At 49.4% G+C, this 24,602-nt stretch overlaps 75 non-coding genes across 75 annotated transcripts; all 75 read right to left on the bottom strand.

Annotated features, from left to right (window-relative positions):
• Nucleotides 1-83: 83 nt before the first annotated feature.
• On the bottom strand, nucleotides 84-202 carry LOC147989039 (5S ribosomal RNA). The gene has a single exon (XR_015614603.1). It is a non-coding gene; the product is annotated as a 5S ribosomal RNA (ribosomal RNA).
• A 209-nt stretch (nucleotides 203-411) lies between these two features.
• On the bottom strand, nucleotides 412-530 carry LOC147989038 (5S ribosomal RNA). Its single transcript, XR_015614602.1, has one exon. It is a non-coding gene; the product is annotated as a 5S ribosomal RNA (ribosomal RNA).
• A 209-nt stretch (nucleotides 531-739) lies between these two features.
• LOC147989037 (5S ribosomal RNA) lies at nucleotides 740-858 on the bottom strand. The gene has a single exon (XR_015614601.1). It is a non-coding gene; the product is annotated as a 5S ribosomal RNA (ribosomal RNA).
• Nucleotides 859-1,067: 209 nt separating this feature from the next.
• LOC147989036 (5S ribosomal RNA) lies at nucleotides 1,068-1,186 on the bottom strand. Its single transcript, XR_015614600.1, has one exon. It is a non-coding gene; the product is annotated as a 5S ribosomal RNA (ribosomal RNA).
• A 209-nt stretch (nucleotides 1,187-1,395) lies between these two features.
• LOC147989035 (5S ribosomal RNA) lies at nucleotides 1,396-1,514 on the bottom strand. Its single transcript, XR_015614599.1, has one exon. It is a non-coding gene; the product is annotated as a 5S ribosomal RNA (ribosomal RNA).
• Nucleotides 1,515-1,723: 209 nt separating this feature from the next.
• LOC147989034 (5S ribosomal RNA) lies at nucleotides 1,724-1,842 on the bottom strand. The gene has a single exon (XR_015614598.1). It is a non-coding gene; the product is annotated as a 5S ribosomal RNA (ribosomal RNA).
• A 209-nt stretch (nucleotides 1,843-2,051) lies between these two features.
• Nucleotides 2,052-2,169, bottom strand: LOC147989033 (5S ribosomal RNA). Its single transcript, XR_015614267.1, has one exon. It is a non-coding gene; the product is annotated as a 5S ribosomal RNA (ribosomal RNA).
• Nucleotides 2,170-2,377: 208 nt separating this feature from the next.
• Nucleotides 2,378-2,496, bottom strand: LOC147989032 (5S ribosomal RNA). Its single transcript, XR_015614597.1, has one exon. It is a non-coding gene; the product is annotated as a 5S ribosomal RNA (ribosomal RNA).
• A 209-nt stretch (nucleotides 2,497-2,705) lies between these two features.
• LOC147989031 (5S ribosomal RNA) lies at nucleotides 2,706-2,824 on the bottom strand. Its single transcript, XR_015614596.1, has one exon. It is a non-coding gene; the product is annotated as a 5S ribosomal RNA (ribosomal RNA).
• A 209-nt stretch (nucleotides 2,825-3,033) lies between these two features.
• Nucleotides 3,034-3,152, bottom strand: LOC147989030 (5S ribosomal RNA). The gene has a single exon (XR_015614595.1). It is a non-coding gene; the product is annotated as a 5S ribosomal RNA (ribosomal RNA).
• A 207-nt stretch (nucleotides 3,153-3,359) lies between these two features.
• LOC147989029 (5S ribosomal RNA) lies at nucleotides 3,360-3,478 on the bottom strand. The gene has a single exon (XR_015614593.1). It is a non-coding gene; the product is annotated as a 5S ribosomal RNA (ribosomal RNA).
• Nucleotides 3,479-3,686: 208 nt separating this feature from the next.
• On the bottom strand, nucleotides 3,687-3,805 carry LOC147989028 (5S ribosomal RNA). Its single transcript, XR_015614592.1, has one exon. It is a non-coding gene; the product is annotated as a 5S ribosomal RNA (ribosomal RNA).
• A 208-nt stretch (nucleotides 3,806-4,013) lies between these two features.
• LOC147989027 (5S ribosomal RNA) lies at nucleotides 4,014-4,132 on the bottom strand. Its single transcript, XR_015614591.1, has one exon. It is a non-coding gene; the product is annotated as a 5S ribosomal RNA (ribosomal RNA).
• Nucleotides 4,133-4,340: 208 nt separating this feature from the next.
• Nucleotides 4,341-4,459, bottom strand: LOC147989026 (5S ribosomal RNA). The gene has a single exon (XR_015614590.1). It is a non-coding gene; the product is annotated as a 5S ribosomal RNA (ribosomal RNA).
• Nucleotides 4,460-4,674: 215 nt separating this feature from the next.
• LOC147989025 (5S ribosomal RNA) lies at nucleotides 4,675-4,793 on the bottom strand. Its single transcript, XR_015614589.1, has one exon. It is a non-coding gene; the product is annotated as a 5S ribosomal RNA (ribosomal RNA).
• Nucleotides 4,794-5,002: 209 nt separating this feature from the next.
• On the bottom strand, nucleotides 5,003-5,121 carry LOC147989024 (5S ribosomal RNA). Its single transcript, XR_015614588.1, has one exon. It is a non-coding gene; the product is annotated as a 5S ribosomal RNA (ribosomal RNA).
• A 208-nt stretch (nucleotides 5,122-5,329) lies between these two features.
• LOC147989023 (5S ribosomal RNA) lies at nucleotides 5,330-5,448 on the bottom strand. Its single transcript, XR_015614587.1, has one exon. It is a non-coding gene; the product is annotated as a 5S ribosomal RNA (ribosomal RNA).
• A 209-nt stretch (nucleotides 5,449-5,657) lies between these two features.
• LOC147989022 (5S ribosomal RNA) lies at nucleotides 5,658-5,776 on the bottom strand. Its single transcript, XR_015614586.1, has one exon. It is a non-coding gene; the product is annotated as a 5S ribosomal RNA (ribosomal RNA).
• A 209-nt stretch (nucleotides 5,777-5,985) lies between these two features.
• On the bottom strand, nucleotides 5,986-6,104 carry LOC147989021 (5S ribosomal RNA). Its single transcript, XR_015614585.1, has one exon. It is a non-coding gene; the product is annotated as a 5S ribosomal RNA (ribosomal RNA).
• Nucleotides 6,105-6,313: 209 nt separating this feature from the next.
• Nucleotides 6,314-6,431, bottom strand: LOC147989020 (5S ribosomal RNA). Its single transcript, XR_015614379.1, has one exon. It is a non-coding gene; the product is annotated as a 5S ribosomal RNA (ribosomal RNA).
• A 210-nt stretch (nucleotides 6,432-6,641) lies between these two features.
• On the bottom strand, nucleotides 6,642-6,760 carry LOC147989019 (5S ribosomal RNA). The gene has a single exon (XR_015614584.1). It is a non-coding gene; the product is annotated as a 5S ribosomal RNA (ribosomal RNA).
• A 209-nt stretch (nucleotides 6,761-6,969) lies between these two features.
• Nucleotides 6,970-7,088, bottom strand: LOC147989018 (5S ribosomal RNA). Its single transcript, XR_015614583.1, has one exon. It is a non-coding gene; the product is annotated as a 5S ribosomal RNA (ribosomal RNA).
• Nucleotides 7,089-7,296: 208 nt separating this feature from the next.
• Nucleotides 7,297-7,415, bottom strand: LOC147989017 (5S ribosomal RNA). Its single transcript, XR_015614582.1, has one exon. It is a non-coding gene; the product is annotated as a 5S ribosomal RNA (ribosomal RNA).
• A 208-nt stretch (nucleotides 7,416-7,623) lies between these two features.
• Nucleotides 7,624-7,741, bottom strand: LOC147989016 (5S ribosomal RNA). The gene has a single exon (XR_015614266.1). It is a non-coding gene; the product is annotated as a 5S ribosomal RNA (ribosomal RNA).
• Nucleotides 7,742-7,950: 209 nt separating this feature from the next.
• Nucleotides 7,951-8,069, bottom strand: LOC147989015 (5S ribosomal RNA). The gene has a single exon (XR_015614581.1). It is a non-coding gene; the product is annotated as a 5S ribosomal RNA (ribosomal RNA).
• A 209-nt stretch (nucleotides 8,070-8,278) lies between these two features.
• Nucleotides 8,279-8,397, bottom strand: LOC147989014 (5S ribosomal RNA). Its single transcript, XR_015614580.1, has one exon. It is a non-coding gene; the product is annotated as a 5S ribosomal RNA (ribosomal RNA).
• A 209-nt stretch (nucleotides 8,398-8,606) lies between these two features.
• On the bottom strand, nucleotides 8,607-8,725 carry LOC147989013 (5S ribosomal RNA). The gene has a single exon (XR_015614579.1). It is a non-coding gene; the product is annotated as a 5S ribosomal RNA (ribosomal RNA).
• Nucleotides 8,726-8,934: 209 nt separating this feature from the next.
• LOC147989012 (5S ribosomal RNA) lies at nucleotides 8,935-9,053 on the bottom strand. The gene has a single exon (XR_015614578.1). It is a non-coding gene; the product is annotated as a 5S ribosomal RNA (ribosomal RNA).
• A 209-nt stretch (nucleotides 9,054-9,262) lies between these two features.
• On the bottom strand, nucleotides 9,263-9,381 carry LOC147989011 (5S ribosomal RNA). Its single transcript, XR_015614577.1, has one exon. It is a non-coding gene; the product is annotated as a 5S ribosomal RNA (ribosomal RNA).
• A 209-nt stretch (nucleotides 9,382-9,590) lies between these two features.
• On the bottom strand, nucleotides 9,591-9,709 carry LOC147989010 (5S ribosomal RNA). The gene has a single exon (XR_015614576.1). It is a non-coding gene; the product is annotated as a 5S ribosomal RNA (ribosomal RNA).
• Nucleotides 9,710-9,918: 209 nt separating this feature from the next.
• On the bottom strand, nucleotides 9,919-10,037 carry LOC147989009 (5S ribosomal RNA). The gene has a single exon (XR_015614575.1). It is a non-coding gene; the product is annotated as a 5S ribosomal RNA (ribosomal RNA).
• A 209-nt stretch (nucleotides 10,038-10,246) lies between these two features.
• On the bottom strand, nucleotides 10,247-10,365 carry LOC147989008 (5S ribosomal RNA). Its single transcript, XR_015614574.1, has one exon. It is a non-coding gene; the product is annotated as a 5S ribosomal RNA (ribosomal RNA).
• Nucleotides 10,366-10,574: 209 nt separating this feature from the next.
• LOC147989007 (5S ribosomal RNA) lies at nucleotides 10,575-10,693 on the bottom strand. Its single transcript, XR_015614573.1, has one exon. It is a non-coding gene; the product is annotated as a 5S ribosomal RNA (ribosomal RNA).
• Nucleotides 10,694-10,902: 209 nt separating this feature from the next.
• LOC147989006 (5S ribosomal RNA) lies at nucleotides 10,903-11,021 on the bottom strand. The gene has a single exon (XR_015614572.1). It is a non-coding gene; the product is annotated as a 5S ribosomal RNA (ribosomal RNA).
• A 209-nt stretch (nucleotides 11,022-11,230) lies between these two features.
• LOC147989005 (5S ribosomal RNA) lies at nucleotides 11,231-11,349 on the bottom strand. The gene has a single exon (XR_015614571.1). It is a non-coding gene; the product is annotated as a 5S ribosomal RNA (ribosomal RNA).
• A 209-nt stretch (nucleotides 11,350-11,558) lies between these two features.
• LOC147989004 (5S ribosomal RNA) lies at nucleotides 11,559-11,677 on the bottom strand. Its single transcript, XR_015614570.1, has one exon. It is a non-coding gene; the product is annotated as a 5S ribosomal RNA (ribosomal RNA).
• Nucleotides 11,678-11,886: 209 nt separating this feature from the next.
• Nucleotides 11,887-12,005, bottom strand: LOC147989003 (5S ribosomal RNA). The gene has a single exon (XR_015614569.1). It is a non-coding gene; the product is annotated as a 5S ribosomal RNA (ribosomal RNA).
• Nucleotides 12,006-12,214: 209 nt separating this feature from the next.
• LOC147989002 (5S ribosomal RNA) lies at nucleotides 12,215-12,333 on the bottom strand. Its single transcript, XR_015614568.1, has one exon. It is a non-coding gene; the product is annotated as a 5S ribosomal RNA (ribosomal RNA).
• Nucleotides 12,334-12,542: 209 nt separating this feature from the next.
• On the bottom strand, nucleotides 12,543-12,661 carry LOC147989001 (5S ribosomal RNA). The gene has a single exon (XR_015614567.1). It is a non-coding gene; the product is annotated as a 5S ribosomal RNA (ribosomal RNA).
• Nucleotides 12,662-12,870: 209 nt separating this feature from the next.
• Nucleotides 12,871-12,989, bottom strand: LOC147989000 (5S ribosomal RNA). Its single transcript, XR_015614566.1, has one exon. It is a non-coding gene; the product is annotated as a 5S ribosomal RNA (ribosomal RNA).
• A 209-nt stretch (nucleotides 12,990-13,198) lies between these two features.
• Nucleotides 13,199-13,317, bottom strand: LOC147988999 (5S ribosomal RNA). Its single transcript, XR_015614565.1, has one exon. It is a non-coding gene; the product is annotated as a 5S ribosomal RNA (ribosomal RNA).
• A 209-nt stretch (nucleotides 13,318-13,526) lies between these two features.
• Nucleotides 13,527-13,645, bottom strand: LOC147988998 (5S ribosomal RNA). Its single transcript, XR_015614564.1, has one exon. It is a non-coding gene; the product is annotated as a 5S ribosomal RNA (ribosomal RNA).
• A 209-nt stretch (nucleotides 13,646-13,854) lies between these two features.
• LOC147988997 (5S ribosomal RNA) lies at nucleotides 13,855-13,973 on the bottom strand. The gene has a single exon (XR_015614563.1). It is a non-coding gene; the product is annotated as a 5S ribosomal RNA (ribosomal RNA).
• Nucleotides 13,974-14,182: 209 nt separating this feature from the next.
• Nucleotides 14,183-14,301, bottom strand: LOC147988996 (5S ribosomal RNA). Its single transcript, XR_015614562.1, has one exon. It is a non-coding gene; the product is annotated as a 5S ribosomal RNA (ribosomal RNA).
• A 209-nt stretch (nucleotides 14,302-14,510) lies between these two features.
• LOC147988995 (5S ribosomal RNA) lies at nucleotides 14,511-14,629 on the bottom strand. Its single transcript, XR_015614561.1, has one exon. It is a non-coding gene; the product is annotated as a 5S ribosomal RNA (ribosomal RNA).
• A 209-nt stretch (nucleotides 14,630-14,838) lies between these two features.
• LOC147988994 (5S ribosomal RNA) lies at nucleotides 14,839-14,957 on the bottom strand. The gene has a single exon (XR_015614560.1). It is a non-coding gene; the product is annotated as a 5S ribosomal RNA (ribosomal RNA).
• Nucleotides 14,958-15,166: 209 nt separating this feature from the next.
• Nucleotides 15,167-15,285, bottom strand: LOC147988993 (5S ribosomal RNA). The gene has a single exon (XR_015614559.1). It is a non-coding gene; the product is annotated as a 5S ribosomal RNA (ribosomal RNA).
• A 209-nt stretch (nucleotides 15,286-15,494) lies between these two features.
• On the bottom strand, nucleotides 15,495-15,613 carry LOC147988992 (5S ribosomal RNA). Its single transcript, XR_015614558.1, has one exon. It is a non-coding gene; the product is annotated as a 5S ribosomal RNA (ribosomal RNA).
• A 209-nt stretch (nucleotides 15,614-15,822) lies between these two features.
• LOC147988991 (5S ribosomal RNA) lies at nucleotides 15,823-15,941 on the bottom strand. Its single transcript, XR_015614556.1, has one exon. It is a non-coding gene; the product is annotated as a 5S ribosomal RNA (ribosomal RNA).
• Nucleotides 15,942-16,150: 209 nt separating this feature from the next.
• On the bottom strand, nucleotides 16,151-16,269 carry LOC147988990 (5S ribosomal RNA). Its single transcript, XR_015614555.1, has one exon. It is a non-coding gene; the product is annotated as a 5S ribosomal RNA (ribosomal RNA).
• Nucleotides 16,270-16,478: 209 nt separating this feature from the next.
• LOC147988989 (5S ribosomal RNA) lies at nucleotides 16,479-16,597 on the bottom strand. Its single transcript, XR_015614554.1, has one exon. It is a non-coding gene; the product is annotated as a 5S ribosomal RNA (ribosomal RNA).
• Nucleotides 16,598-16,806: 209 nt separating this feature from the next.
• Nucleotides 16,807-16,925, bottom strand: LOC147988988 (5S ribosomal RNA). Its single transcript, XR_015614553.1, has one exon. It is a non-coding gene; the product is annotated as a 5S ribosomal RNA (ribosomal RNA).
• A 209-nt stretch (nucleotides 16,926-17,134) lies between these two features.
• Nucleotides 17,135-17,253, bottom strand: LOC147988987 (5S ribosomal RNA). Its single transcript, XR_015614552.1, has one exon. It is a non-coding gene; the product is annotated as a 5S ribosomal RNA (ribosomal RNA).
• Nucleotides 17,254-17,462: 209 nt separating this feature from the next.
• On the bottom strand, nucleotides 17,463-17,581 carry LOC147988986 (5S ribosomal RNA). The gene has a single exon (XR_015614551.1). It is a non-coding gene; the product is annotated as a 5S ribosomal RNA (ribosomal RNA).
• A 209-nt stretch (nucleotides 17,582-17,790) lies between these two features.
• LOC147988985 (5S ribosomal RNA) lies at nucleotides 17,791-17,909 on the bottom strand. Its single transcript, XR_015614550.1, has one exon. It is a non-coding gene; the product is annotated as a 5S ribosomal RNA (ribosomal RNA).
• Nucleotides 17,910-18,118: 209 nt separating this feature from the next.
• Nucleotides 18,119-18,237, bottom strand: LOC147988984 (5S ribosomal RNA). Its single transcript, XR_015614549.1, has one exon. It is a non-coding gene; the product is annotated as a 5S ribosomal RNA (ribosomal RNA).
• A 209-nt stretch (nucleotides 18,238-18,446) lies between these two features.
• Nucleotides 18,447-18,565, bottom strand: LOC147988983 (5S ribosomal RNA). Its single transcript, XR_015614548.1, has one exon. It is a non-coding gene; the product is annotated as a 5S ribosomal RNA (ribosomal RNA).
• A 209-nt stretch (nucleotides 18,566-18,774) lies between these two features.
• Nucleotides 18,775-18,893, bottom strand: LOC147988982 (5S ribosomal RNA). Its single transcript, XR_015614547.1, has one exon. It is a non-coding gene; the product is annotated as a 5S ribosomal RNA (ribosomal RNA).
• A 209-nt stretch (nucleotides 18,894-19,102) lies between these two features.
• On the bottom strand, nucleotides 19,103-19,221 carry LOC147988981 (5S ribosomal RNA). Its single transcript, XR_015614546.1, has one exon. It is a non-coding gene; the product is annotated as a 5S ribosomal RNA (ribosomal RNA).
• Nucleotides 19,222-19,430: 209 nt separating this feature from the next.
• Nucleotides 19,431-19,549, bottom strand: LOC147988980 (5S ribosomal RNA). Its single transcript, XR_015614545.1, has one exon. It is a non-coding gene; the product is annotated as a 5S ribosomal RNA (ribosomal RNA).
• A 209-nt stretch (nucleotides 19,550-19,758) lies between these two features.
• On the bottom strand, nucleotides 19,759-19,877 carry LOC147988979 (5S ribosomal RNA). Its single transcript, XR_015614544.1, has one exon. It is a non-coding gene; the product is annotated as a 5S ribosomal RNA (ribosomal RNA).
• A 209-nt stretch (nucleotides 19,878-20,086) lies between these two features.
• On the bottom strand, nucleotides 20,087-20,205 carry LOC147988978 (5S ribosomal RNA). The gene has a single exon (XR_015614543.1). It is a non-coding gene; the product is annotated as a 5S ribosomal RNA (ribosomal RNA).
• A 209-nt stretch (nucleotides 20,206-20,414) lies between these two features.
• On the bottom strand, nucleotides 20,415-20,533 carry LOC147988977 (5S ribosomal RNA). The gene has a single exon (XR_015614542.1). It is a non-coding gene; the product is annotated as a 5S ribosomal RNA (ribosomal RNA).
• Nucleotides 20,534-20,742: 209 nt separating this feature from the next.
• On the bottom strand, nucleotides 20,743-20,861 carry LOC147988976 (5S ribosomal RNA). Its single transcript, XR_015614541.1, has one exon. It is a non-coding gene; the product is annotated as a 5S ribosomal RNA (ribosomal RNA).
• A 209-nt stretch (nucleotides 20,862-21,070) lies between these two features.
• Nucleotides 21,071-21,189, bottom strand: LOC147988975 (5S ribosomal RNA). Its single transcript, XR_015614540.1, has one exon. It is a non-coding gene; the product is annotated as a 5S ribosomal RNA (ribosomal RNA).
• Nucleotides 21,190-21,398: 209 nt separating this feature from the next.
• LOC147988974 (5S ribosomal RNA) lies at nucleotides 21,399-21,517 on the bottom strand. Its single transcript, XR_015614539.1, has one exon. It is a non-coding gene; the product is annotated as a 5S ribosomal RNA (ribosomal RNA).
• A 209-nt stretch (nucleotides 21,518-21,726) lies between these two features.
• LOC147988973 (5S ribosomal RNA) lies at nucleotides 21,727-21,845 on the bottom strand. Its single transcript, XR_015614538.1, has one exon. It is a non-coding gene; the product is annotated as a 5S ribosomal RNA (ribosomal RNA).
• A 209-nt stretch (nucleotides 21,846-22,054) lies between these two features.
• Nucleotides 22,055-22,173, bottom strand: LOC147988972 (5S ribosomal RNA). Its single transcript, XR_015614537.1, has one exon. It is a non-coding gene; the product is annotated as a 5S ribosomal RNA (ribosomal RNA).
• A 209-nt stretch (nucleotides 22,174-22,382) lies between these two features.
• LOC147988971 (5S ribosomal RNA) lies at nucleotides 22,383-22,501 on the bottom strand. Its single transcript, XR_015614536.1, has one exon. It is a non-coding gene; the product is annotated as a 5S ribosomal RNA (ribosomal RNA).
• Nucleotides 22,502-22,710: 209 nt separating this feature from the next.
• Nucleotides 22,711-22,829, bottom strand: LOC147988970 (5S ribosomal RNA). Its single transcript, XR_015614535.1, has one exon. It is a non-coding gene; the product is annotated as a 5S ribosomal RNA (ribosomal RNA).
• A 209-nt stretch (nucleotides 22,830-23,038) lies between these two features.
• LOC147988969 (5S ribosomal RNA) lies at nucleotides 23,039-23,157 on the bottom strand. Its single transcript, XR_015614534.1, has one exon. It is a non-coding gene; the product is annotated as a 5S ribosomal RNA (ribosomal RNA).
• A 209-nt stretch (nucleotides 23,158-23,366) lies between these two features.
• On the bottom strand, nucleotides 23,367-23,485 carry LOC147988968 (5S ribosomal RNA). The gene has a single exon (XR_015614533.1). It is a non-coding gene; the product is annotated as a 5S ribosomal RNA (ribosomal RNA).
• Nucleotides 23,486-23,694: 209 nt separating this feature from the next.
• LOC147988967 (5S ribosomal RNA) lies at nucleotides 23,695-23,813 on the bottom strand. The gene has a single exon (XR_015614532.1). It is a non-coding gene; the product is annotated as a 5S ribosomal RNA (ribosomal RNA).
• Nucleotides 23,814-24,022: 209 nt separating this feature from the next.
• Nucleotides 24,023-24,141, bottom strand: LOC147988966 (5S ribosomal RNA). Its single transcript, XR_015614531.1, has one exon. It is a non-coding gene; the product is annotated as a 5S ribosomal RNA (ribosomal RNA).
• A 209-nt stretch (nucleotides 24,142-24,350) lies between these two features.
• Nucleotides 24,351-24,469, bottom strand: LOC147988965 (5S ribosomal RNA). Its single transcript, XR_015614529.1, has one exon. It is a non-coding gene; the product is annotated as a 5S ribosomal RNA (ribosomal RNA).
• Between the last annotated feature and the right edge of the window lie 133 nt (nucleotides 24,470-24,602).

The following is a 24,602-nucleotide window of genomic DNA, read 5'->3' as shown; positions in this document are numbered from 1 at the left end:
ACGTGCAAAATAATAAAACGTGGTAAATATATGTCGCGGCCGTGAGCTTTCTTTTGCACGCCGCGCAAAAAAATTTTAAAAAGGGAATGCAACACGAGGACTTCCCAGGAGGTCACCCATCCTAGTACTACTCTCGCCCAAGCACGCTTAACTTCGGAGTTCTGATGGGATCCGGTGCTTTAGTGCTGGTATGATCGCATCCGACATGTTACCCCCGTCTTCGTCCCTTATGCTTGCCCCTCCCAGCTCCACTACAAAGACGATCGTACTTTGCTTTCCCCGCCGCTACACGCGTGAATAATGGCCAACGAGCTAAAACTTACCGCAAACGTGCAAAATAATAAAACGTGGTAAATATATGTCGCGGCCGTGAGCTTTCTTTTGCACGCCGCGCAAAAAAATTTTAAAAAGGGAATGCAACACGAGGACTTCCCAGGAGGTCACCCATCCTAGTACTACTCTCGCCCAAGCACGCTTAACTTCGGAGTTCTGATGGGATCCGGTGCTTTAGTGCTGGTATGATCGCATCCGACATGTTACCCCCGTCTTCGTCCCTTATGCTTGCCCCTCCCAGCTCCACTACAAAGACGATCGTACTTTGCTTTCCCCGCCGCTACACGCGTGAATAATGGCCAACGAGCTAAAACTTACCGCAAACGTGCAAAATAATAAAACGTGGTAAATATATGTCGCGGCCGTGAGCTTTCTTTTGCACGCCGCGCAAAAAAATTTTAAAAAGGGAATGCAACACGAGGACTTCCCAGGAGGTCACCCATCCTAGTACTACTCTCGCCCAAGCACGCTTAACTTCGGAGTTCTGATGGGATCCGGTGCTTTAGTGCTGGTATGATCGCATCCGACATGTTACCCCCGTCTTCGTCCCTTATGCTTGCCCCTCCCAGCTCCACTACAAAGACGATCGTACTTTGCTTTCCCCGCCGCTACACGCGTGAATAATGGCCAACGAGCTAAAACTTACCGCAAACGTGCAAAATAATAAAACGTGGTAAATATATGTCGCGGCCGTGAGCTTTCTTTTGCACGCCGCGCAAAAAAATTTTAAAAAGGGAATGCAACACGAGGACTTCCCAGGAGGTCACCCATCCTAGTACTACTCTCGCCCAAGCACGCTTAACTTCGGAGTTCTGATGGGATCCGGTGCTTTAGTGCTGGTATGATCGCATCCGACATGTTACCCCCGTCTTCGTCCCTTATGCTTGCCCCTCCCAGCTCCACTACAAAGACGATCGTACTTTGCTTTCCCCGCCGCTACACGCGTGAATAATGGCCAACGAGCTAAAACTTACCGCAAACGTGCAAAATAATAAAACGTGGTAAATATATGTCGCGGCCGTGAGCTTTCTTTTGCACGCCGCGCAAAAAAATTTTAAAAAGGGAATGCAACACGAGGACTTCCCAGGAGGTCACCCATCCTAGTACTACTCTCGCCCAAGCACGCTTAACTTCGGAGTTCTGATGGGATCCGGTGCTTTAGTGCTGGTATGATCGCATCCGACATGTTACCCCCGTCTTCGTCCCTTATGCTTGCCCCTCCCAGCTCCACTACAAAGACGATCGTACTTTGCTTTCCCCGCCGCTACACGCGTGAATAATGGCCAACGAGCTAAAACTTACCGCAAACGTGCAAAATAATAAAACGTGGTAAATATATGTCGCGGCCGTGAGCTTTCTTTTGCACGCCGCGCAAAAAAATTTTAAAAAGGGAATGCAACACGAGGACTTCCCAGGAGGTCACCCATCCTAGTACTACTCTCGCCCAAGCACGCTTAACTTCGGAGTTCTGATGGGATCCGGTGCTTTAGTGCTGGTATGATCGCATCCGACATGTTACCCCCGTCTTCGTCCCTTATGCTTGCCCCTCCCAGCTCCACTACAAAGACGATCGTACTTTGCTTTCCCCGCCGCTACACGCGTGAATAATGGCCAACGAGCTAAAACTTACCGCAAACGTGCAAAATAATAAAACGTGGTAAATATATGTCGCGGCCGTGAGCTTTCTTTTGCACGCCGCGCAAAAAAATTTTAAAAAGGGAATGCAACACGAGGACTTCCAGGAGGTCACCCATCCTAGTACTACTCTCGCCCAAGCACGCTTAACTTCGGAGTTCTGATGGGATCCGGTGCTTTAGTGCTGGTATGATCGCATCCGACATGTTACCCCCGTCTTCGTCCCTTATGCTTGCCCCTCCCAGCTCCACTACAAAGACGATCGTACTTTGCTTTCCCCGCCGCTACACGCGTGAATAATGGCCAACGAGCTAAAACTTACCGCAAACGTGCAAAATAATAAAACGTGGTAAATATATGTCGCGGCCGTGAGCTTTCTTTTGCACGCCGCGCAAAAAATTTTAAAAAGGGAATGCAACACGAGGACTTCCCAGGAGGTCACCCATCCTAGTACTACTCTCGCCCAAGCACGCTTAACTTCGGAGTTCTGATGGGATCCGGTGCTTTAGTGCTGGTATGATCGCATCCGACATGTTACCCCCGTCTTCGTCCCTTATGCTTGCCCCTCCCAGCTCCACTACAAAGACGATCGTACTTTGCTTTCCCCGCCGCTACACGCGTGAATAATGGCCAACGAGCTAAAACTTACCGCAAACGTGCAAAATAATAAAACGTGGTAAATATATGTCGCGGCCGTGAGCTTTCTTTTGCACGCCGCGCAAAAAAATTTTAAAAAGGGAATGCAACACGAGGACTTCCCAGGAGGTCACCCATCCTAGTACTACTCTCGCCCAAGCACGCTTAACTTCGGAGTTCTGATGGGATCCGGTGCTTTAGTGCTGGTATGATCGCATCCGACATGTTACCCCCGTCTTCGTCCCTTATGCTTGCCCCTCCCAGCTCCACTACAAAGACGATCGTACTTTGCTTTCCCCGCCGCTACACGCGTGAATAATGGCCAACGAGCTAAAACTTACCGCAAACGTGCAAAATAATAAAACGTGGTAAATATATGTCGCGGCCGTGAGCTTTCTTTTGCACGCCGCGCAAAAAAATTTTAAAAAGGGAATGCAACACGAGGACTTCCCAGGAGGTCACCCATCCTAGTACTACTCTCGCCCAAGCACGCTTAACTTCGGAGTTCTGATGGGATCCGGTGCTTTAGTGCTGGTATGATCGCATCCGACATGTTACCCCCGTCTTCGTCCCTTATGCTTGCCCCTCCCAGCTCCACTACAAAGACGATCGTACTTTGCTTTCCCCGCCGCTACACGCGTGAATAATGGCCAACGAGCTAAAACTTACCGCAAACGTGCAAAATAATAAACGTGGTAAATATATGTCGCGGCCGTGAGCTTTCTTTTGCACGCCGCGCAAAAAATTTTAAAAAGGGAATGCAACACGAGGACTTCCCAGGAGGTCACCCATCCTAGTACTACTCTCGCCCAAGCACGCTTAACTTCGGAGTTCTGATGGGATCCGGTGCTTTAGTGCTGGTATGATCGCATCCGACATGTTACCCCCGTCTTCGTCCCTTATGCTTGCCCCTCCCAGCTCCACTACAAAGACGATCGTACTTTGCTTTCCCCGCCGCTACACGCGTGAATAATGGCCAACGAGCTAAAACTTACCGCAAACGTGCAAAATAATAAAACGTGGTAAATATATGTCGCGGCCGTGAGCTTTCTTTTGCACGCCGCGCAAAAAAATTTTAAAAGGGAATGCAACACGAGGACTTCCCAGGAGGTCACCCATCCTAGTACTACTCTCGCCCAAGCACGCTTAACTTCGGAGTTCTGATGGGATCCGGTGCTTTAGTGCTGGTATGATCGCATCCGACATGTTACCCCCGTCTTCGTCCCTTATGCTTGCCCCTCCCAGCTCCACTACAAAGACGATCGTACTTTGCTTTCCCGCCGCTACACGCGTGAATAATGGCCAACGAGCTAAAACTTACCGCAAACGTGCAAAATAATAAAACGTGGTAAATATATGTCGCGGCCGTGAGCTTTCTTTTGCACGCCGCGCAAAAAAATTTTAAAAAGGGAATGCAACACGAGGACTTCCCAGGAGGTCACCCATCCTAGTACTACTCTCGCCCAAGCACGCTTAACTTCGGAGTTCTGATGGGATCCGGTGCTTTAGTGCTGGTATGATCGCATCCGACATGTTACCCCCGTCTTCGTCCCTTATGCTTGCCCCTCCCAGCTCCACTACAAAGACGATCGTACTTTGCTTTCCCCGCCGCTACACGCGTGAATAATGGCCAACGAGCTAAAACTTACCGCAAACGTGCAAAATAATAAAACGTGGTAAATATATGTCGCGGCCGTGAGCTTTCTTTTGCACGCCGCGCAAAAAATTTTAAAAAGGGAATGCAACACGAGGACTTCCCAGGAGGTCACCCATCCTAGTACTACTCTCGCCCAAGCACGCTTAACTTCGGAGTTCTGATGGGATCCGGTGCTTTAGTGCTGGTATGATCGCATCCGACATGTTACCCCCGTCTTCGTCCCTTATGCTTGCCCTCCCAGCTCCACTACAAAGACGATCGTACTTTGCTTTCCCGCCGCTACACGCTACACGCGTGAATAATGGACCAACGAGCTAAAACTTACCGCAAACGTGCAAAATAATAAAACGTGGTAAATATATGTCGCGGCCGTGAGCTTTCTTTTGCACGCCGCGCAAAAAAATTTTAAAAAGGGAATGCAACACGAGGACTTCCCAGGAGGTCACCCATCCTAGTACTACTCTCGCCCAAGCACGCTTAACTTCGGAGTTCTGATGGGATCCGGTGCTTTAGTGCTGGTATGATCGCATCCGACATGTTACCCCCGTCTTCGTCCCTTATGCTTGCCCCTCCCAGCTCCACTACAAAGACGATCGTACTTTGCTTTCCCCGCCGCTACACGCGTGAATAATGACCAACGAGCTAAAACTTACCGCAAACGTGCAAAATAATAAAACGTGGTAAATATATGTCGCGGCCGTGAGCTTTCTTTTGCACGCCGCGCAAAAAAATTTTAAAAAGGGAATGCAACACGAGGACTTCCCAGGAGGTCACCCATCCTAGTACTACTCTCGCCCAAGCACGCTTAACTTCGGAGTTCTGATGGGATCCGGTGCTTTAGTGCTGGTATGATCGCATCCGACATGTTACCCCCGTCTTCGTCCCTTATGCTTGCCCCTCCCAGCTCCACTACAAAGACGATCGTACTTTGCTTTCCCCGCCGCTACACGCGTGAATAATGACCAACGAGCTAAAACTTACCGCAAACGTGCAAAATAATAAAACGTGGTAAATATATGTCGCGGCCGTGAGCTTTCTTTTGCACGCCGCGCAAAAAATTTTAAAAAGGGAATGCAACACGAGGACTTCCCAGGAGGTCACCCATCCTAGTACTACTCTCGCCCAAGCACGCTTAACTTCGGAGTTCTGATGGGATCCGGTGCTTTAGTGCTGGTATGATCGCATCCGACATGTTACCCCCGTCTTCGTCCCTTATGCTTGCCCCTCCCAGCTCCACTACAAAGACGATCGTACTTTGCTTTCCCCGCCGCTACACGCGTGAATAATGACCAACGAGCTAAAACTTACCGCAAACGTGCAAAATAATAAAACGTGGTAAATATATGTCGCGGCCGTGAGCTTTCTTTTGCACGCCGCGCAAAAAAATTTTAAAAAGGGAATGCAACACGAGGACTTCCCAGGAGGTCACCCATCCTAGTACTACTCTCGCCCAAGCACGCTTAACTTCGGAGTTCTGATGGGATCCGGTGCTTTAGTGCTGGTATGATCGCATCCGACATGTTACCCCCGTCTTCGTCCCTTATGCTTGCCCCTCCCAGCTCCACTACAAAGACGATCGTACTTTGCTTTCCCCGCCGCTACACGCGTGAATAATGACCAACGAGCTAAAACTTACCGCAAACGTGCAAAATAATAAAACGTGGTAAATATATGTCGCGGCCGTGAGCTTTCTTTTGCACGCCGCGCAAAAAAATTTTAAAAAGGGAATGCAACACGAGGACTTCCCAGGAGGTCACCCATCCTAGTACTACTCTCGCCCAAGCACGCTTAACTTCGGAGTTCTGATGGGATCCGGTGCTTTAGTGCTGGTATGATCGCATCCGACATGTTACCCCCGTCTTCGTCCCTTATGCTTGCCCCTCCCAGCTCCACTACAAAGACGATCGTACTTTGCTTTCCCCGCCGCTACACGCGTGAATAATGACCAACGAGCTAAAACTTACCGCAAACGTGCAAAATAATAAAACGTGGTAAATATATGTCGCGGCCGTGAGCTTTCTTTTGCACGCCGCGCAAAAAAATTTTAAAAAGGGAATGCAACACGAGGACTTCCCAGGAGGTCACCCATCCTAGTACTACTCTCGCCAAGCACGCTTAACTTCGGAGTTCTGATGGGATCCGGTGCTTTAGTGCTGGTATGATCGCATCCGACATGTTACCCCCGTCTTCGTCCCTTATGCTTGCCCCTTCCCAGCTCCACTACAAAGACGATCGTACTTTGCTTTCCCCGCCGCTACACGCGTGAATAATGACCAACGAGCTAAAACTTACCGCAAACGTGCAAAATAATAAAACGTGGTAAATATATGTCGCGGCCGTGAGCTTTCTTTTGCACGCCGCGCAAAAAAATTTTAAAAAGGGAATGCAACACGAGGACTTCCCAGGAGGTCACCCATCCTAGTACTACTCTCGCCCAAGCACGCTTAACTTCGGAGTTCTGATGGGATCCGGTGCTTTAGTGCTGGTATGATCGCATCCGACATGTTACCCCCGTCTTCGTCCCTTATGCTTGCCCCTCCCAGCTCCACTACAAAGACGATCGTACTTTGCTTTCCCCGCCGCTACACGCGTGAATAATGACCAACGAGCTAAAACTTACCGCAAACGTGCAAAATAATAAAACGTGGTAAATATATGTCGCGGCCGTGAGCTTTCTTTTGCACGCCGCGCAAAAAAATTTTAAAAAGGGAATGCAACACGAGGACTTCCCAGGAGGTCACCCATCCTAGTACTACTCTCGCCCAAGCACGCTTAACTTCGGAGTTCTGATGGGATCCGGTGCTTTAGTGCTGGTATGATCGCATCCGACATGTTACCCCCGTCTTCGTCCCTTATGCTTGCCCCTCCCAGCTCCACTACAAAGACGATCGTACTTTGCTTTCCCCGCCGCTACACGCGTGAATAATGACCAACGAGCTAAAACTTACCGCAAACGTGCAAAATAATAAAACGTGGTAAATATATGTCGCGGCCGTGAGCTTTCTTTTGCACGCCGCGCAAAAAAATTTTAAAAAGGAATGCAACACGAGGACTTCCCAGGAGGTCACCCATCCTAGTACTACTCTCGCCCAAGCACGCTTAACTTCGGAGTTCTGATGGGATCCGGTGCTTTAGTGCTGGTATGATCGCATCCGACATGTTACCCCCGTCTTCGTCCCTTATGCTTGCCCTCCCAGCTCCACTACAAAGACGATCGTACTTTGCTTTCCCCGCCGCTACACGCGTGAATAATGACCAACGAGCTAAAACTTACCGCAAACGTGCAAAATAATAAAACGTGGTAAATATATGTCGCGGCCGTGAGCTTTCTTTTGCACGCCGCGCAAAAAAATTTTAAAAAGGGAATGCAACACGAGGACTTCCAGGAGGTCACCCATCCTAGTACTACTCTCGCCCAAGCACGCTTAACTTCGGAGTTCTGATGGGATCCGGTGCTTTAGTGCTGGTATGATCGCATCCGACATGTTACCCCCGTCTTCGTCCCTTATGCTTGCCCCTCCCAGCTCCACTACAAAGACGATCGTACTTTGCTTTCCCCGCCGCTACACGCGTGAATAATGACCAACGAGCTAAAACTTACCGCAAACGTGCAAAATAATAAAACGTGGTAAATATATGTCGCGGCCGTGAGCTTTCTTTTGCACGCCGCGCAAAAAAATTTTAAAAAGGGAATGCAACACGAGGACTTCCCAGGAGGTCACCCATCCTAGTACTACTCTCGCCCAAGCACGCTTAACTTCGGAGTTCTGATGGGATCCGGTGCTTTAGTGCTGGTATGATCGCATCCGACATGTTACCCCCGTCTTCGTCCCTTATGCTTGCCCCTCCCAGCTCCACTACAAAGACGATCGTACTTTGCTTTCCCCGCCGCTACACGCGTGAATAATGACCAACGAGCTAAAACTTACCGCAAACGTGCAAAATAATAAAACGTGGTAAATATATGTCGCGGCCGTGAGCTTTCTTTTGCACGCCGCGCAAAAAAATTTTAAAAAGGGAATGCAACACGAGGACTTCCCAGGAGGTCACCCATCCTAGTACTACTCTCGCCCAAGCACGCTTAACTTCGGAGTTCTGATGGGATCCGGTGCTTTAGTGCTGGTATGATCGCATCCGACATGTTACCCCCGTCTTCGTCCCTTATGCTTGCCCCTCCCAGCTCCACTACAAAGACGATCGTACTTTGCTTTCCCCGCCGCTACACGCGTGAATAATGACCAACGAGCTAAAACTTACCGCAAACGTGCAAAATAATAAAACGTGGTAAATATATGTCGCGGCCGTGAGCTTTCTTTTGCACGCCGCGCAAAAAAATTTTAAAAAGGGAATGCAACACGAGGACTTCCCAGGAGGTCACCCATCCTAGTACTACTCTCGCCCAAGCACGCTTAACTTCGGAGTTCTGATGGGATCCGGTGCTTTAGTGCTGGTATGATCGCATCCGACATGTTACCCCCGTCTTCGTCCCTTATGCTTGCCCCTCCCAGCTCCACTACAAAGACGATCGTACTTTGCTTTCCCCGCCGCTACACGCGTGAATAATGACCAACGAGCTAAAACTTACCGCAAACGTGCAAAATAATAAAACGTGGTAAATATATGTCGCGGCCGTGAGCTTTCTTTTGCACGCCGCGCAAAAAAATTTTAAAAAGGGAATGCAACACGAGGACTTCCCAGGAGGTCACCCATCCTAGTACTACTCTCGCCCAAGCACGCTTAACTTCGGAGTTCTGATGGGATCCGGTGCTTTAGTGCTGGTATGATCGCATCCGACATGTTACCCCCGTCTTCGTCCCTTATGCTTGCCCCTCCCAGCTCCACTACAAAGACGATCGTACTTTGCTTTCCCCGCCGCTACACGCGTGAATAATGACCAACGAGCTAAAACTTACCGCAAACGTGCAAAATAATAAAACGTGGTAAATATATGTCGCGGCCGTGAGCTTTCTTTTGCACGCCGCGCAAAAAAATTTTAAAAAGGGAATGCAACACGAGGACTTCCCAGGAGGTCACCCATCCTAGTACTACTCTCGCCCAAGCACGCTTAACTTCGGAGTTCTGATGGGATCCGGTGCTTTAGTGCTGGTATGATCGCATCCGACATGTTACCCCCGTCTTCGTCCCTTATGCTTGCCCCTCCCAGCTCCACTACAAAGACGATCGTACTTTGCTTTCCCCGCCGCTACACGCGTGAATAATGACCAACGAGCTAAAACTTACCGCAAACGTGCAAAATAATAAAACGTGGTAAATATATGTCGCGGCCGTGAGCTTTCTTTTGCACGCCGCGCAAAAAAATTTTAAAAAGGGAATGCAACACGAGGACTTCCCAGGAGGTCACCCATCCTAGTACTACTCTCGCCCAAGCACGCTTAACTTCGGAGTTCTGATGGGATCCGGTGCTTTAGTGCTGGTATGATCGCATCCGACATGTTACCCCCGTCTTCGTCCCTTATGCTTGCCCCTCCCAGCTCCACTACAAAGACGATCGTACTTTGCTTTCCCCGCCGCTACACGCGTGAATAATGACCAACGAGCTAAAACTTACCGCAAACGTGCAAAATAATAAAACGTGGTAAATATATGTCGCGGCCGTGAGCTTTCTTTTGCACGCCGCGCAAAAAAATTTTAAAAAGGGAATGCAACACGAGGACTTCCCAGGAGGTCACCCATCCTAGTACTACTCTCGCCCAAGCACGCTTAACTTCGGAGTTCTGATGGGATCCGGTGCTTTAGTGCTGGTATGATCGCATCCGACATGTTACCCCCGTCTTCGTCCCTTATGCTTGCCCCTCCCAGCTCCACTACAAAGACGATCGTACTTTGCTTTCCCCGCCGCTACACGCGTGAATAATGACCAACGAGCTAAAACTTACCGCAAACGTGCAAAATAATAAAACGTGGTAAATATATGTCGCGGCCGTGAGCTTTCTTTTGCACGCCGCGCAAAAAAATTTTAAAAAGGGAATGCAACACGAGGACTTCCCAGGAGGTCACCCATCCTAGTACTACTCTCGCCCAAGCACGCTTAACTTCGGAGTTCTGATGGGATCCGGTGCTTTAGTGCTGGTATGATCGCATCCGACATGTTACCCCCGTCTTCGTCCCTTATGCTTGCCCCTCCCAGCTCCACTACAAAGACGATCGTACTTTGCTTTCCCCGCCGCTACACGCGTGAATAATGACCAACGAGCTAAAACTTACCGCAAACGTGCAAAATAATAAAACGTGGTAAATATATGTCGCGGCCGTGAGCTTTCTTTTGCACGCCGCGCAAAAAAATTTTAAAAAGGGAATGCAACACGAGGACTTCCCAGGAGGTCACCCATCCTAGTACTACTCTCGCCCAAGCACGCTTAACTTCGGAGTTCTGATGGGATCCGGTGCTTTAGTGCTGGTATGATCGCATCCGACATGTTACCCCCGTCTTCGTCCCTTATGCTTGCCCCTCCCAGCTCCACTACAAAGACGATCGTACTTTGCTTTCCCCGCCGCTACACGCGTGAATAATGACCAACGAGCTAAAACTTACCGCAAACGTGCAAAATAATAAAACGTGGTAAATATATGTCGCGGCCGTGAGCTTTCTTTTGCACGCCGCGCAAAAAAATTTTAAAAAGGGAATGCAACACGAGGACTTCCCAGGAGGTCACCCATCCTAGTACTACTCTCGCCCAAGCACGCTTAACTTCGGAGTTCTGATGGGATCCGGTGCTTTAGTGCTGGTATGATCGCATCCGACATGTTACCCCCGTCTTCGTCCCTTATGCTTGCCCCTCCCAGCTCCACTACAAAGACGATCGTACTTTGCTTTCCCCGCCGCTACACGCGTGAATAATGACCAACGAGCTAAAACTTACCGCAAACGTGCAAAATAATAAAACGTGGTAAATATATGTCGCGGCCGTGAGCTTTCTTTTGCACGCCGCGCAAAAAAATTTTAAAAAGGGAATGCAACACGAGGACTTCCCAGGAGGTCACCCATCCTAGTACTACTCTCGCCCAAGCACGCTTAACTTCGGAGTTCTGATGGGATCCGGTGCTTTAGTGCTGGTATGATCGCATCCGACATGTTACCCCCGTCTTCGTCCCTTATGCTTGCCCCTCCCAGCTCCACTACAAAGACGATCGTACTTTGCTTTCCCCGCCGCTACACGCGTGAATAATGACCAACGAGCTAAAACTTACCGCAAACGTGCAAAATAATAAAACGTGGTAAATATATGTCGCGGCCGTGAGCTTTCTTTTGCACGCCGCGCAAAAAAATTTTAAAAAGGGAATGCAACACGAGGACTTCCCAGGAGGTCACCCATCCTAGTACTACTCTCGCCCAAGCACGCTTAACTTCGGAGTTCTGATGGGATCCGGTGCTTTAGTGCTGGTATGATCGCATCCGACATGTTACCCCCGTCTTCGTCCCTTATGCTTGCCCCTCCCAGCTCCACTACAAAGACGATCGTACTTTGCTTTCCCCGCCGCTACACGCGTGAATAATGACCAACGAGCTAAAACTTACCGCAAACGTGCAAAATAATAAAACGTGGTAAATATATGTCGCGGCCGTGAGCTTTCTTTTGCACGCCGCGCAAAAAAATTTTAAAAAGGGAATGCAACACGAGGACTTCCCAGGAGGTCACCCATCCTAGTACTACTCTCGCCCAAGCACGCTTAACTTCGGAGTTCTGATGGGATCCGGTGCTTTAGTGCTGGTATGATCGCATCCGACATGTTACCCCCGTCTTCGTCCCTTATGCTTGCCCCTCCCAGCTCCACTACAAAGACGATCGTACTTTGCTTTCCCCGCCGCTACACGCGTGAATAATGACCAACGAGCTAAAACTTACCGCAAACGTGCAAAATAATAAAACGTGGTAAATATATGTCGCGGCCGTGAGCTTTCTTTTGCACGCCGCGCAAAAAAATTTTAAAAAGGGAATGCAACACGAGGACTTCCCAGGAGGTCACCCATCCTAGTACTACTCTCGCCCAAGCACGCTTAACTTCGGAGTTCTGATGGGATCCGGTGCTTTAGTGCTGGTATGATCGCATCCGACATGTTACCCCCGTCTTCGTCCCTTATGCTTGCCCCTCCCAGCTCCACTACAAAGACGATCGTACTTTGCTTTCCCCGCCGCTACACGCGTGAATAATGACCAACGAGCTAAAACTTACCGCAAACGTGCAAAATAATAAAACGTGGTAAATATATGTCGCGGCCGTGAGCTTTCTTTTGCACGCCGCGCAAAAAAATTTTAAAAAGGGAATGCAACACGAGGACTTCCCAGGAGGTCACCCATCCTAGTACTACTCTCGCCCAAGCACGCTTAACTTCGGAGTTCTGATGGGATCCGGTGCTTTAGTGCTGGTATGATCGCATCCGACATGTTACCCCCGTCTTCGTCCCTTATGCTTGCCCCTCCCAGCTCCACTACAAAGACGATCGTACTTTGCTTTCCCCGCCGCTACACGCGTGAATAATGACCAACGAGCTAAAACTTACCGCAAACGTGCAAAATAATAAAACGTGGTAAATATATGTCGCGGCCGTGAGCTTTCTTTTGCACGCCGCGCAAAAAAATTTTAAAAAGGGAATGCAACACGAGGACTTCCCAGGAGGTCACCCATCCTAGTACTACTCTCGCCCAAGCACGCTTAACTTCGGAGTTCTGATGGGATCCGGTGCTTTAGTGCTGGTATGATCGCATCCGACATGTTACCCCCGTCTTCGTCCCTTATGCTTGCCCCTCCCAGCTCCACTACAAAGACGATCGTACTTTGCTTTCCCCGCCGCTACACGCGTGAATAATGACCAACGAGCTAAAACTTACCGCAAACGTGCAAAATAATAAAACGTGGTAAATATATGTCGCGGCCGTGAGCTTTCTTTTGCACGCCGCGCAAAAAAATTTTAAAAAGGGAATGCAACACGAGGACTTCCCAGGAGGTCACCCATCCTAGTACTACTCTCGCCCAAGCACGCTTAACTTCGGAGTTCTGATGGGATCCGGTGCTTTAGTGCTGGTATGATCGCATCCGACATGTTACCCCCGTCTTCGTCCCTTATGCTTGCCCCTCCCAGCTCCACTACAAAGACGATCGTACTTTGCTTTCCCCGCCGCTACACGCGTGAATAATGACCAACGAGCTAAAACTTACCGCAAACGTGCAAAATAATAAAACGTGGTAAATATATGTCGCGGCCGTGAGCTTTCTTTTGCACGCCGCGCAAAAAAATTTTAAAAAGGGAATGCAACACGAGGACTTCCCAGGAGGTCACCCATCCTAGTACTACTCTCGCCCAAGCACGCTTAACTTCGGAGTTCTGATGGGATCCGGTGCTTTAGTGCTGGTATGATCGCATCCGACATGTTACCCCCGTCTTCGTCCCTTATGCTTGCCCCTCCCAGCTCCACTACAAAGACGATCGTACTTTGCTTTCCCCGCCGCTACACGCGTGAATAATGACCAACGAGCTAAAACTTACCGCAAACGTGCAAAATAATAAAACGTGGTAAATATATGTCGCGGCCGTGAGCTTTCTTTTGCACGCCGCGCAAAAAAATTTTAAAAAGGGAATGCAACACGAGGACTTCCCAGGAGGTCACCCATCCTAGTACTACTCTCGCCCAAGCACGCTTAACTTCGGAGTTCTGATGGGATCCGGTGCTTTAGTGCTGGTATGATCGCATCCGACATGTTACCCCCGTCTTCGTCCCTTATGCTTGCCCCTCCCAGCTCCACTACAAAGACGATCGTACTTTGCTTTCCCCGCCGCTACACGCGTGAATAATGACCAACGAGCTAAAACTTACCGCAAACGTGCAAAATAATAAAACGTGGTAAATATATGTCGCGGCCGTGAGCTTTCTTTTGCACGCCGCGCAAAAAAATTTTAAAAAGGGAATGCAACACGAGGACTTCCCAGGAGGTCACCCATCCTAGTACTACTCTCGCCCAAGCACGCTTAACTTCGGAGTTCTGATGGGATCCGGTGCTTTAGTGCTGGTATGATCGCATCCGACATGTTACCCCCGTCTTCGTCCCTTATGCTTGCCCCTCCCAGCTCCACTACAAAGACGATCGTACTTTGCTTTCCCCGCCGCTACACGCGTGAATAATGACCAACGAGCTAAAACTTACCGCAAACGTGCAAAATAATAAAACGTGGTAAATATATGTCGCGGCCGTGAGCTTTCTTTTGCACGCCGCGCAAAAAAATTTTAAAAAGGGAATGCAACACGAGGACTTCCCAGGAGGTCACCCATCCTAGTACTACTCTCGCCCAAGCACGCTTAACTTCGGAGTTCTGATGGGATCCGGTGCTTTAGTGCTGGTATGATCGCATCCGACATGTTACCCCCGTCTTCGTCCCTTATGCTTGCCCCTCCCAGCTCCACTACAAAGACGATCGTACTTTGCTTTCCCCGCCGCTACACGCGTGAATAATGACCAACGAGCTAAAACTTACCGCAAACGTGCAAAATAATAAAACGTGGTAAATATATGTCGCGGCCGTGAGCTTTCTTTTGCACGCCGCGCAAAAAAATTTTAAAAAGGGAATGCAACACGAGGACTTCCCAGGAGGTCACCCATCCTAGTACTACTCTCGCCCAAGCACGCTTAACTTCGGAGTTCTGATGGGATCCGGTGCTTTAGTGCTGGTATGATCGCATCCGACATGTTACCCCCGTCTTCGTCCCTTATGCTTGCCCCTCCCAGCTCCACTACAAAGACGATCGTACTTTGCTTTCCCCGCCGCTACACGCGTGAATAATGACCAACGAGCTAAAACTTACCGCAAACGTGCAAAATAATAAAACGTGGTAAATATATGTCGCGGCCGTGAGCTTTCTTTTGCACGCCGCGCAAAAAAATTTTAAAAAGGGAATGCAACACGAGGACTTCCCAGGAGGTCACCCATCCTAGTACTACTCTCGCCCAAGCACGCTTAACTTCGGAGTTCTGATGGGATCCGGTGCTTTAGTGCTGGTATGATCGCATCCGACATGTTACCCCCGTCTTCGTCCCTTATGCTTGCCCCTCCCAGCTCCACTACAAAGACGATCGTACTTTGCTTTCCCCGCCGCTACACGCGTGAATAATGACCAACGAGCTAAAACTTACCGCAAACGTGCAAAATAATAAAACGTGGTAAATATATGTCGCGGCCGTGAGCTTTCTTTTGCACGCCGCGCAAAAAAATTTTAAAAAGGGAATGCAACACGAGGACTTCCCAGGAGGTCACCCATCCTAGTACTACTCTCGCCCAAGCACGCTTAACTTCGGAGTTCTGATGGGATCCGGTGCTTTAGTGCTGGTATGATCGCATCCGACATGTTACCCCCGTCTTCGTCCCTTATGCTTGCCCCTCCCAGCTCCACTACAAAGACGATCGTACTTTGCTTTCCCCGCCGCTACACGCGTGAATAATGACCAACGAGCTAAAACTTACCGCAAACGTGCAAAATAATAAAACGTGGTAAATATATGTCGCGGCCGTGAGCTTTCTTTTGCACGCCGCGCAAAAAAATTTTAAAAAGGGAATGCAACACGAGGACTTCCCAGGAGGTCACCCATCCTAGTACTACTCTCGCCCAAGCACGCTTAACTTCGGAGTTCTGATGGGATCCGGTGCTTTAGTGCTGGTATGATCGCATCCGACATGTTACCCCCGTCTTCGTCCCTTATGCTTGCCCCTCCCAGCTCCACTACAAAGACGATCGTACTTTGCTTTCCCCGCCGCTACACGCGTGAATAATGACCAACGAGCTAAAACTTACCGCAAACGTGCAAAATAATAAAACGTGGTAAATATATGTCGCGGCCGTGAGCTTTCTTTTGCACGCCGCGCAAAAAAATTTTAAAAAGGGAATGCAACACGAGGACTTCCCAGGAGGTCACCCATCCTAGTACTACTCTCGCCCAAGCACGCTTAACTTCGGAGTTCTGATGGGATCCGGTGCTTTAGTGCTGGTATGATCGCATCCGACATGTTACCCCCGTCTTCGTCCCTTATGCTTGCCCCTCCCAGCTCCACTACAAAGACGATCGTACTTTGCTTTCCCCGCCGCTACACGCGTGAATAATGACCAACGAGCTAAAACTTACCGCAAACGTGCAAAATAATAAAACGTGGTAAATATATGTCGCGGCCGTGAGCTTTCTTTTGCACGCCGCGCAAAAAAATTTTAAAAAGGGAATGCAACACGAGGACTTCCCAGGAGGTCACCCATCCTAGTACTACTCTCGCCCAAGCACGCTTAACTTCGGAGTTCTGATGGGATCCGGTGCTTTAGTGCTGGTATGATCGCATCCGACATGTTACCCCCGTCTTCGTCCCTTATGCTTGCCCCTCCCAGCTCCACTACAAAGACGATCGTACTTTGCTTTCCCCGCCGCTACACGCGTGAATAATGACCAACGAGCTAAAACTTACCGCAAACGTGCAAAATAATAAAACGTGGTAAATATATGTCGCGGCCGTGAGCTTTCTTTTGCACGCCGCGCAAAAAAATTTTAAAAAGGGAATGCAACACGAGGACTTCCCAGGAGGTCACCCATCCTAGTACTACTCTCGCCCAAGCACGCTTAACTTCGGAGTTCTGATGGGATCCGGTGCTTTAGTGCTGGTATGATCGCATCCGACATGTTACCCCCGTCTTCGTCCCTTATGCTTGCCCCTCCCAGCTCCACTACAAAGACGATCGTACTTTGCTTTCCCCGCCGCTACACGCGTGAATAATGACCAACGAGCTAAAACTTACCGCAAACGTGCAAAATAATAAAACGTGGTAAATATATGTCGCGGCCGTGAGCTTTCTTTTGCACGCCGCGCAAAAAAATTTTAAAAAGGGAATGCAACACGAGGACTTCCCAGGAGGTCACCCATCCTAGTACTACTCTCGCCCAAGCACGCTTAACTTCGGAGTTCTGATGGGATCCGGTGCTTTAGTGCTGGTATGATCGCATCCGACATGTTACCCCCGTCTTCGTCCCTTATGCTTGCCCCTCCCAGCTCCACTACAAAGACGATCGTACTTTGCTTTCCCCGCCGCTACACGCGTGAATAATGACCAACGAGCTAAAACTTACCGCAAACGTGCAAAATAATAAAACGTGGTAAATATATGTCGCGGCCGTGAGCTTTCTTTTGCACGCCGCGCAAAAAAATTTTAAAAAGGGAATGCAACACGAGGACTTCCCAGGAGGTCACCCATCCTAGTACTACTCTCGCCCAAGCACGCTTAACTTCGGAGTTCTGATGGGATCCGGTGCTTTAGTGCTGGTATGATCGCATCCGACATGTTACCCCCGTCTTCGTCCCTTATGCTTGCCCCTCCCAGCTCCACTACAAAGACGATCGTACTTTGCTTTCCCCGCCGCTACACGCGTGAATAATGACCAACGAGCTAAAACTTACCGCAAACGTGCAAAATAATAAAACGTGGTAAATATATGTCGCGGCCGTGAGCTTTCTTTTGCACGCCGCGCAAAAAAATTTTAAAAAGGGAATGCAACACGAGGACTTCCCAGGAGGTCACCCATCCTAGTACTACTCTCGCCCAAGCACGCTTAACTTCGGAGTTCTGATGGGATCCGGTGCTTTAGTGCTGGTATGATCGCATCCGACATGTTACCCCCGTCTTCGTCCCTTATGCTTGCCCCTCCCAGCTCCACTACAAAGACGATCGTACTTTGCTTTCCCCGCCGCTACACGCGTGAATAATGACCAACGAGCTAAAACTTACCGCAAACGTGCAAAATAATAAAACGTGGTAAATATATGTCGCGGCCGTGAGCTTTCTTTTGCACGCCGCGCAAAAAAATTTTAAAAAGGGAATGCAACACGAGGACTTCCCAGGAGGTCACCCATCCTAGTACTACTCTCGCCCAAGCACGCTTAACTTCGGAGTTCTGATGGGATCCGGTGCTTTAGTGCTGGTATGATCGCATCCGACATGTTACCCCCGTCTTCGTCCCTTATGCTTGCCCCTCCCAGCTCCACTACAAAGACGATCGTACTTTGCTTTCCCCGCCGCTACACGCGTGAATAATGACCAACGAGCTAAAACTTACCGCAAACGTGCAAAATAATAAAACGTGGTAAATATATGTCGCGGCCGTGAGCTTTCTTTTGCACGCCGCGCAAAAAAATTTTAAAAAGGGAATGCAACACGAGGACTTCCCAGGAGGTCACCCATCCTAGTACTACTCTCGCCCAAGCACGCTTAACTTCGGAGTTCTGATGGGATCCGGTGCTTTAGTGCTGGTATGATCGCATCCGACATGTTACCCCCGTCTTCGTCCCTTATGCTTGCCCCTCCCAGCTCCACTACAAAGACGATCGTACTTTGCTTTCCCCGCCGCTACACGCGTGAATAATGACCAACGAGCTAAAACTTACCGCAAACGTGCAAAATAATAAAACGTGGTAAATATATGTCGCGGCCGTGAGCTTTCTTTTGCACGCCGCGCAAAAAAATTTTAAAAAGGGAATGCAACACGAGGACTTCCCAGGAGGTCACCCATCCTAGTACTACTCTCGCCCAAGCACGCTTAACTTCGGAGTTCTGATGGGATCCGGTGCTTTAGTGCTGGTATGATCGCATCCGACATGTTACCCCCGTCTTCGTCCCTTATGCTTGCCCCTCCCAGCTCCACTACAAAGACGATCGTACTTTGCTTTCCCCGCCGCTACACGCGTGAATAATGACCAACGAGCTAAAACTTACCGCAAACGTGCAAAATAATAAAACGTGGTAAATATATGTCGCGGCCGTGAGCTTTCTTTTGCACGCCGCGCAAAAAAATTTTAAAAAGGGAATGCAACACGAGGACTTCCCAGGAGGTCACCCATCCTAGTACTACTCTCGCCCAAGCACGCTTAACTTCGGAGTTCTGATGGGATCCGGTGCTTTAGTGCTGGTATGATCGCATCCGACATGTTACCCCCGTCTTCGTCCCTTATGCTTGCCCCTCCCAGCTCCACTACAAAGACGATCGTACTTTGCTTTCCCCGCCGCTACACGCGTGAATAATGACCAACGAGCTAAAACTTACCGCAAACGTGCAAAATAATAAAACGTGGTAAATATATGTCGCGGCCGTGAGCTTTCTTTTGCACGCCGCGCAAAAAAATTTTAAAAAGGGAATGCAACACGAGGACTTCCCAGGAGGTCACCCATCCTAGTACTACTCTCGCCCAAGCACGCTTAACTTCGGAGTTCTGATGGGATCCGGTGCTTTAGTGCTGGTATGATCGCATCCGACATGTTACCCCCGTCTTCGTCCCTTATGCTTGCCCCTCCCAGCTCCACTACAAAGACGATCGTACTTTGCTTTCCCCGCCGCTACACGCGTGAATAATGACCAACGAGCTAAAACTTACCGCAAACGTGCAAAATAATAAAACGTGGTAAATATATGTCGCGGCCGTGAGCTTTCTTTTGCACGCCGCGCAAAAAAATTTTAAAAAGGGAATGCAACACGAGGACTTCCCAGGAGGTCACCCATCCTAGTACTACTCTCGCCCAAGCACGCTTAACTTCGGAGTTCTGATGGGATCCGGTGCTTTAGTGCTGGTATGATCGCATCCGACATGTTACCCCCGTCTTCGTCCCTTATGCTTGCCCCTCCCAGCTCCACTACAAAGACGATCGTACTTTGCTTTCCCCGCCGCTACACGCGTGAATAATGACCAACGAGCTAAAACTTACCGCAAACGTGCAAAATAATAAAACGTGGTAAATATATGTCGCGGCCGTGAGCTTTCTTTTGCACGCCGCGCAAAAAAATTTTAAAAAGGGAATGCAACACGAGGACTTCCCAGGAGGTCACCCATCCTAGTACTACTCTCGCCCAAGCACGCTTAACTTCGGAGTTCTGATGGGATCCGGTGCTTTAGTGCTGGTATGATCGCATCCGACATGTTACCCCCGTCTTCGTCCCTTATGCTTGCCCCTCCCAGCTCCACTACAAAGACGATCGTACTTTGCTTTCCCCGCCGCTACACGCGTGAATAATGACCAACGAGCTAAAACTTACCGCAAACGTGCAAAATAATAAAACGTGGTAAATATATGTCGCGGCCGTGAGCTTTCTTTTGCACGCCGCGCAAAAAAATTTTAAAAAGGGAATGCAACACGAGGACTTCCCAGGAGGTCACCCATCCTAGTACTACTCTCGCCCAAGCACGCTTAACTTCGGAGTTCTGATGGGATCCGGTGCTTTAGTGCTGGTATGATCGCATCCGACATGTTACCCCCGTCTTCGTCCCTTATGCTTGCCCCTCCCAGCTCCACTACAAAGACGATCGTACTTTGCTTTCCCCGCCGCTACACGCGTGAATAATGACCAACGAGCTAAAACTTACCGCAAACGTGCAAAATAATAAAACGTGGTAAATATATGTCGCGGCCGTGAGCTTTCTTTTGCACGCCGCGCAAAAAAATTTTAAAAAGGGAATGCAACACGAGGACTTCCCAGGAGGTCACCCATCCTAGTACTACTCTCGCCCAAGCACGCTTAACTTCGGAGTTCTGATGGGATCCGGTGCTTTAGTGCTGGTATGATCGCATCCGACATGTTACCCCCGTCTTCGTCCCTTATGCTTGCCCCTCCCAGCTCCACTACAAAGACGATCGTACTTTGCTTTCCCCGCCGCTACACGCGTGAATAATGACCAACGAGCTAAAACTTACCGCAAACGTGCAAAATAATAAAACGTGGTAAATATATGTCGCGGCCGTGAGCTTTCTTTTGCACGCCGCGCAAAAAAATTTTAAAAAGGGAATGCAACACGAGGACTTCCCAGGAGGTCACCCATCCTAGTACTACTCTCGCCCAAGCACGCTTAACTTCGGAGTTCTGATGGGATCCGGTGCTTTAGTGCTGGTATGATCGCATCCGACATGTTACCCCCGTCTTCGTCCCTTATGCTTGCCCCTCCCAGCTCCACTACAAAGACGATCGTACTTTGCTTTCCCCGCCGCTACACGCGTGAATAATGACCAACGAGCTAAAACTTACCGCAAACGTGCAAAATAATAAAACGTGGTAAATATATGTCGCGGCCGTGAGCTTTCTTTTGCACGCCGCGCAAAAAAATTTTAAAAAGGGAATGCAACACGAGGACTTCCCAGGAGGTCACCCATCCTAGTACTACTCTCGCCCAAGCACGCTTAACTTCGGAGTTCTGATGGGATCCGGTGCTTTAGTGCTGGTATGATCGCATCCGACATGTTACCCCCGTCTTCGTCCCTTATGCTTGCCCCTCCCAGCTCCACTACAAAGACGATCGTACTTTGCTTTCCCCGCCGCTACACGCGTGAATAATGACCAACGAGCTAAAACTTACCGCAAACGTGCAAAATAATAAAACGTGGTAAATATATGTCGCGGCCGTGAGCTTTCTTTTGCACGCCGCGCAAAAAAATTTTAAAAAGGGAATGCAACACGAGGACTTCCCAGGAGGTCACCCATCCTAGTACTACTCTCGCCCAAGCACGCTTAACTTCGGAGTTCTGATGGGATCCGGTGCTTTAGTGCTGGTATGATCGCATCCGACATGTTACCCCCGTCTTCGTCCCTTATGCTTGCCCCTCCCAGCTCCACTACAAAGACGATCGTACTTTGCTTTCCCCGCCGCTACACGCGTGAATAATGACCAACGAGCTAAAACTTACCGCAAACGTGCAAAATAATAAAACGTGGTAAATATATGTCGCGGCCGTGAGCTTTCTTTTGCACGCCGCGCAAAAAAATTTTAAAAAGGGAATGCAACACGAGGACTTCCCAGGAGGTCACCCATCCTAGTACTACTCTCGCCCAAGCACGCTTAACTTCGGAGTTCTGATGGGATCCGGTGCTTTAGTGCTGGTATGATCGCATCCGACATGTTACCCCCGTCTTCGTCCCTTATGCTTGCCCCTCCCAGCTCCACTACAAAGACGATCGTACTTTGCTTTCCCCGCCGCTACACGCGTGAATAATGACCAACGAGCTAAAACTTACCGCAAACGTGCAAAATAATAAAACGTGGTAAATATATGTCGCGGCCGTGAGCTTTCTTTTGCACGCCGCGCAAAAAAATTTTAAAAAGGGAATGCAACACGAGGACTTCCCAGGAGGTCACCCATCCTAGTACTACTCTCGCCCAAGCACGCTTAACTTCGGAGTTCTGATGGGATCCGGTGCTTTAGTGCTGGTATGATCGCATCCGACATGTTACCCCCGTCTTCGTCCCTTATGCTTGCCCCTCCCAGCTCCACTACAAAGACGATCGTACTTTGCTTTCCCCGCCGCTACACGCGTGAATAATGACCAACGAGCTAAAACTTACCGCAAACGTGCAAAATAATAAAACGTGGTAAATATATGTCGCGGCCGTGAGCTTTCTTTTGCACGCCGCGCAAAAAAATTTTAAAAAGGGAATGCAACACGAGGACTTCCCAGGAGGTCACCCATCCTAGTACTACTCTCGCCCAAGCACGCTTAACTTCGGAGTTCTGATGGGATCCGGTGCTTTAGTGCTGGTATGATCGCATCCGACATGTTACCCCCGTCTTCGTCCCTTATGCTTGCCCCTCCCAGCTCCACTACAAAGACGATCGTACTTTGCTTTCCCCGCCGCTACACGCGTGAATAATGACCAACGAGCTAAAACTTACCGCAAACGTGCAAAATAATAAAACGTGGTAAATATATGTCGCGGCCGTGAGCTTTCTTTTGCACGCCGCGCAAAAAAATTTTAAAAAGGGAATGCAACACGAGGACTTCCCAGGAGGTCACCCATCCTAGTACTACTCTCGCCCAAGCACGCTTAACTTCGGAGTTCTGATGGGATCCGGTGCTTTAGTGCTGGTATGATCGCATCCGACATGTTACCCCCGTCTTCGTCCCTTATGCTTGCCCCTCCCAGCTCCACTACAAAGACGATCGTACTTTGCTTTCCCCGCCGCTACACGCGTGAATAATGACCAACGAGCTAAAACTTACCGCAAACGTGCAAAATAATAAAACGTGGTAAATATATGTCGCGGCCGTGAGCTTTCTTTTGCACGCCGCGCAAAAAAATTTTAAAAAGGGAATGCAACACGAGGACTTCCCAGGAGGTCACCCATCCTAGTACTACTCTCGCCCAAGCACGCTTAACTTCGGAGTTCTGATGGGATCCGGTGCTTTAGTGCTGGTATGATCGCATCCGACATGTTACCCCCGTCTTCGTCCCTTATGCTTGCCCCTCCCAGCTCCACTACAAAGACGATCGTACTTTGCTTTCCCCGCCGCTACACGCGTGAATAATGACCAACGAGCTAAAACTTACCGCAAACGTGCAAAATAATAAAACGTGGTAAATATATGTCGCGGCCGTGAGCTTTCTTTTGCACGCCGCGCAAAAAAATTTTAAAAAGGGAATGCAACACGAGGACTTCCCAGGAGGTCACCCATCCTAGTACTACTCTCGCCCAAGCACGCTTAACTTCGGAGTTCTGATGGGATCCGGTGCTTTAGTGCTGGTATGATCGCATCCGACATGTTACCCCCGTCTTCGTCCCTTATGCTTGCCCCTCCCAGCTCCACTACAAAGACGATCGTACTTTGCTTTCCCCGCCGCTACACGCGTGAATAATGACCAACGAGCTAAAACTTACCGCAAACGTGCAAAATAATAAAACGTGGTAAATATATGTCGCGGCCGTGAGCTTTCTTTTGCACGCCGCGCAAAAAAATTTTAAAAAGGGAATGCAACACGAGGACTTCCCAGGAGGTCACCCATCCTAGTACTACTCTCGCCCAAGCACGCTTAACTTCGGAGTTCTGATGGGATCCGGTGCTTTAGTGCTGGTATGATCGCATCCGACATGTTACCCCCGTCTTCGTCCCTTATGCTTGCCCCTCCCAGCTCCACTACAAAGACGATCGTACTTTGCTTTCCCCGCCGCTACACGCGTGAATAATGACCAACGAGCTAAAACTTACCGCAAACGTGCAAAATAATAAAACGTGGTAAATATATGTCGCGGCCGTGAGCTTTCTTTTGCACGCCGCGCAAAAAAATTTTAAAAAGGGAATGCAACACGAGGACTTCCCAGGAGGTCACCCATCCTAGTACTACTCTCGCCCAAGCACGCTTAACTTCGGAGTTCTGATGGGATCCGGTGCTTTAGTGCTGGTATGATCGCATCCGACATGTTACCCCCGTCTTCGTCCCTTATGCTTGCCCCTCCCAGCTCCACTACAAAGACGATCGTACTTTGCTTTCCCCGCCGCTACACGCGTGAATAATGACCAACGAGCTAAAACTTACCGCAAACGTGCA

Source organism: Triticum urartu, chromosome 1A, assembly GCF_056163025.1.
Source record: "Triticum urartu cultivar PI428250 chromosome 1A, HENAU_Tu73, whole genome shotgun sequence".
In the NCBI taxonomy this organism is placed as follows: domain Eukaryota; kingdom Viridiplantae; phylum Streptophyta; class Magnoliopsida; order Poales; family Poaceae; genus Triticum; species Triticum urartu.
The sequence above is the reverse complement of the archived record's forward strand: the minus strand, read 5'-3'. Positions and strand labels throughout refer to the sequence as shown.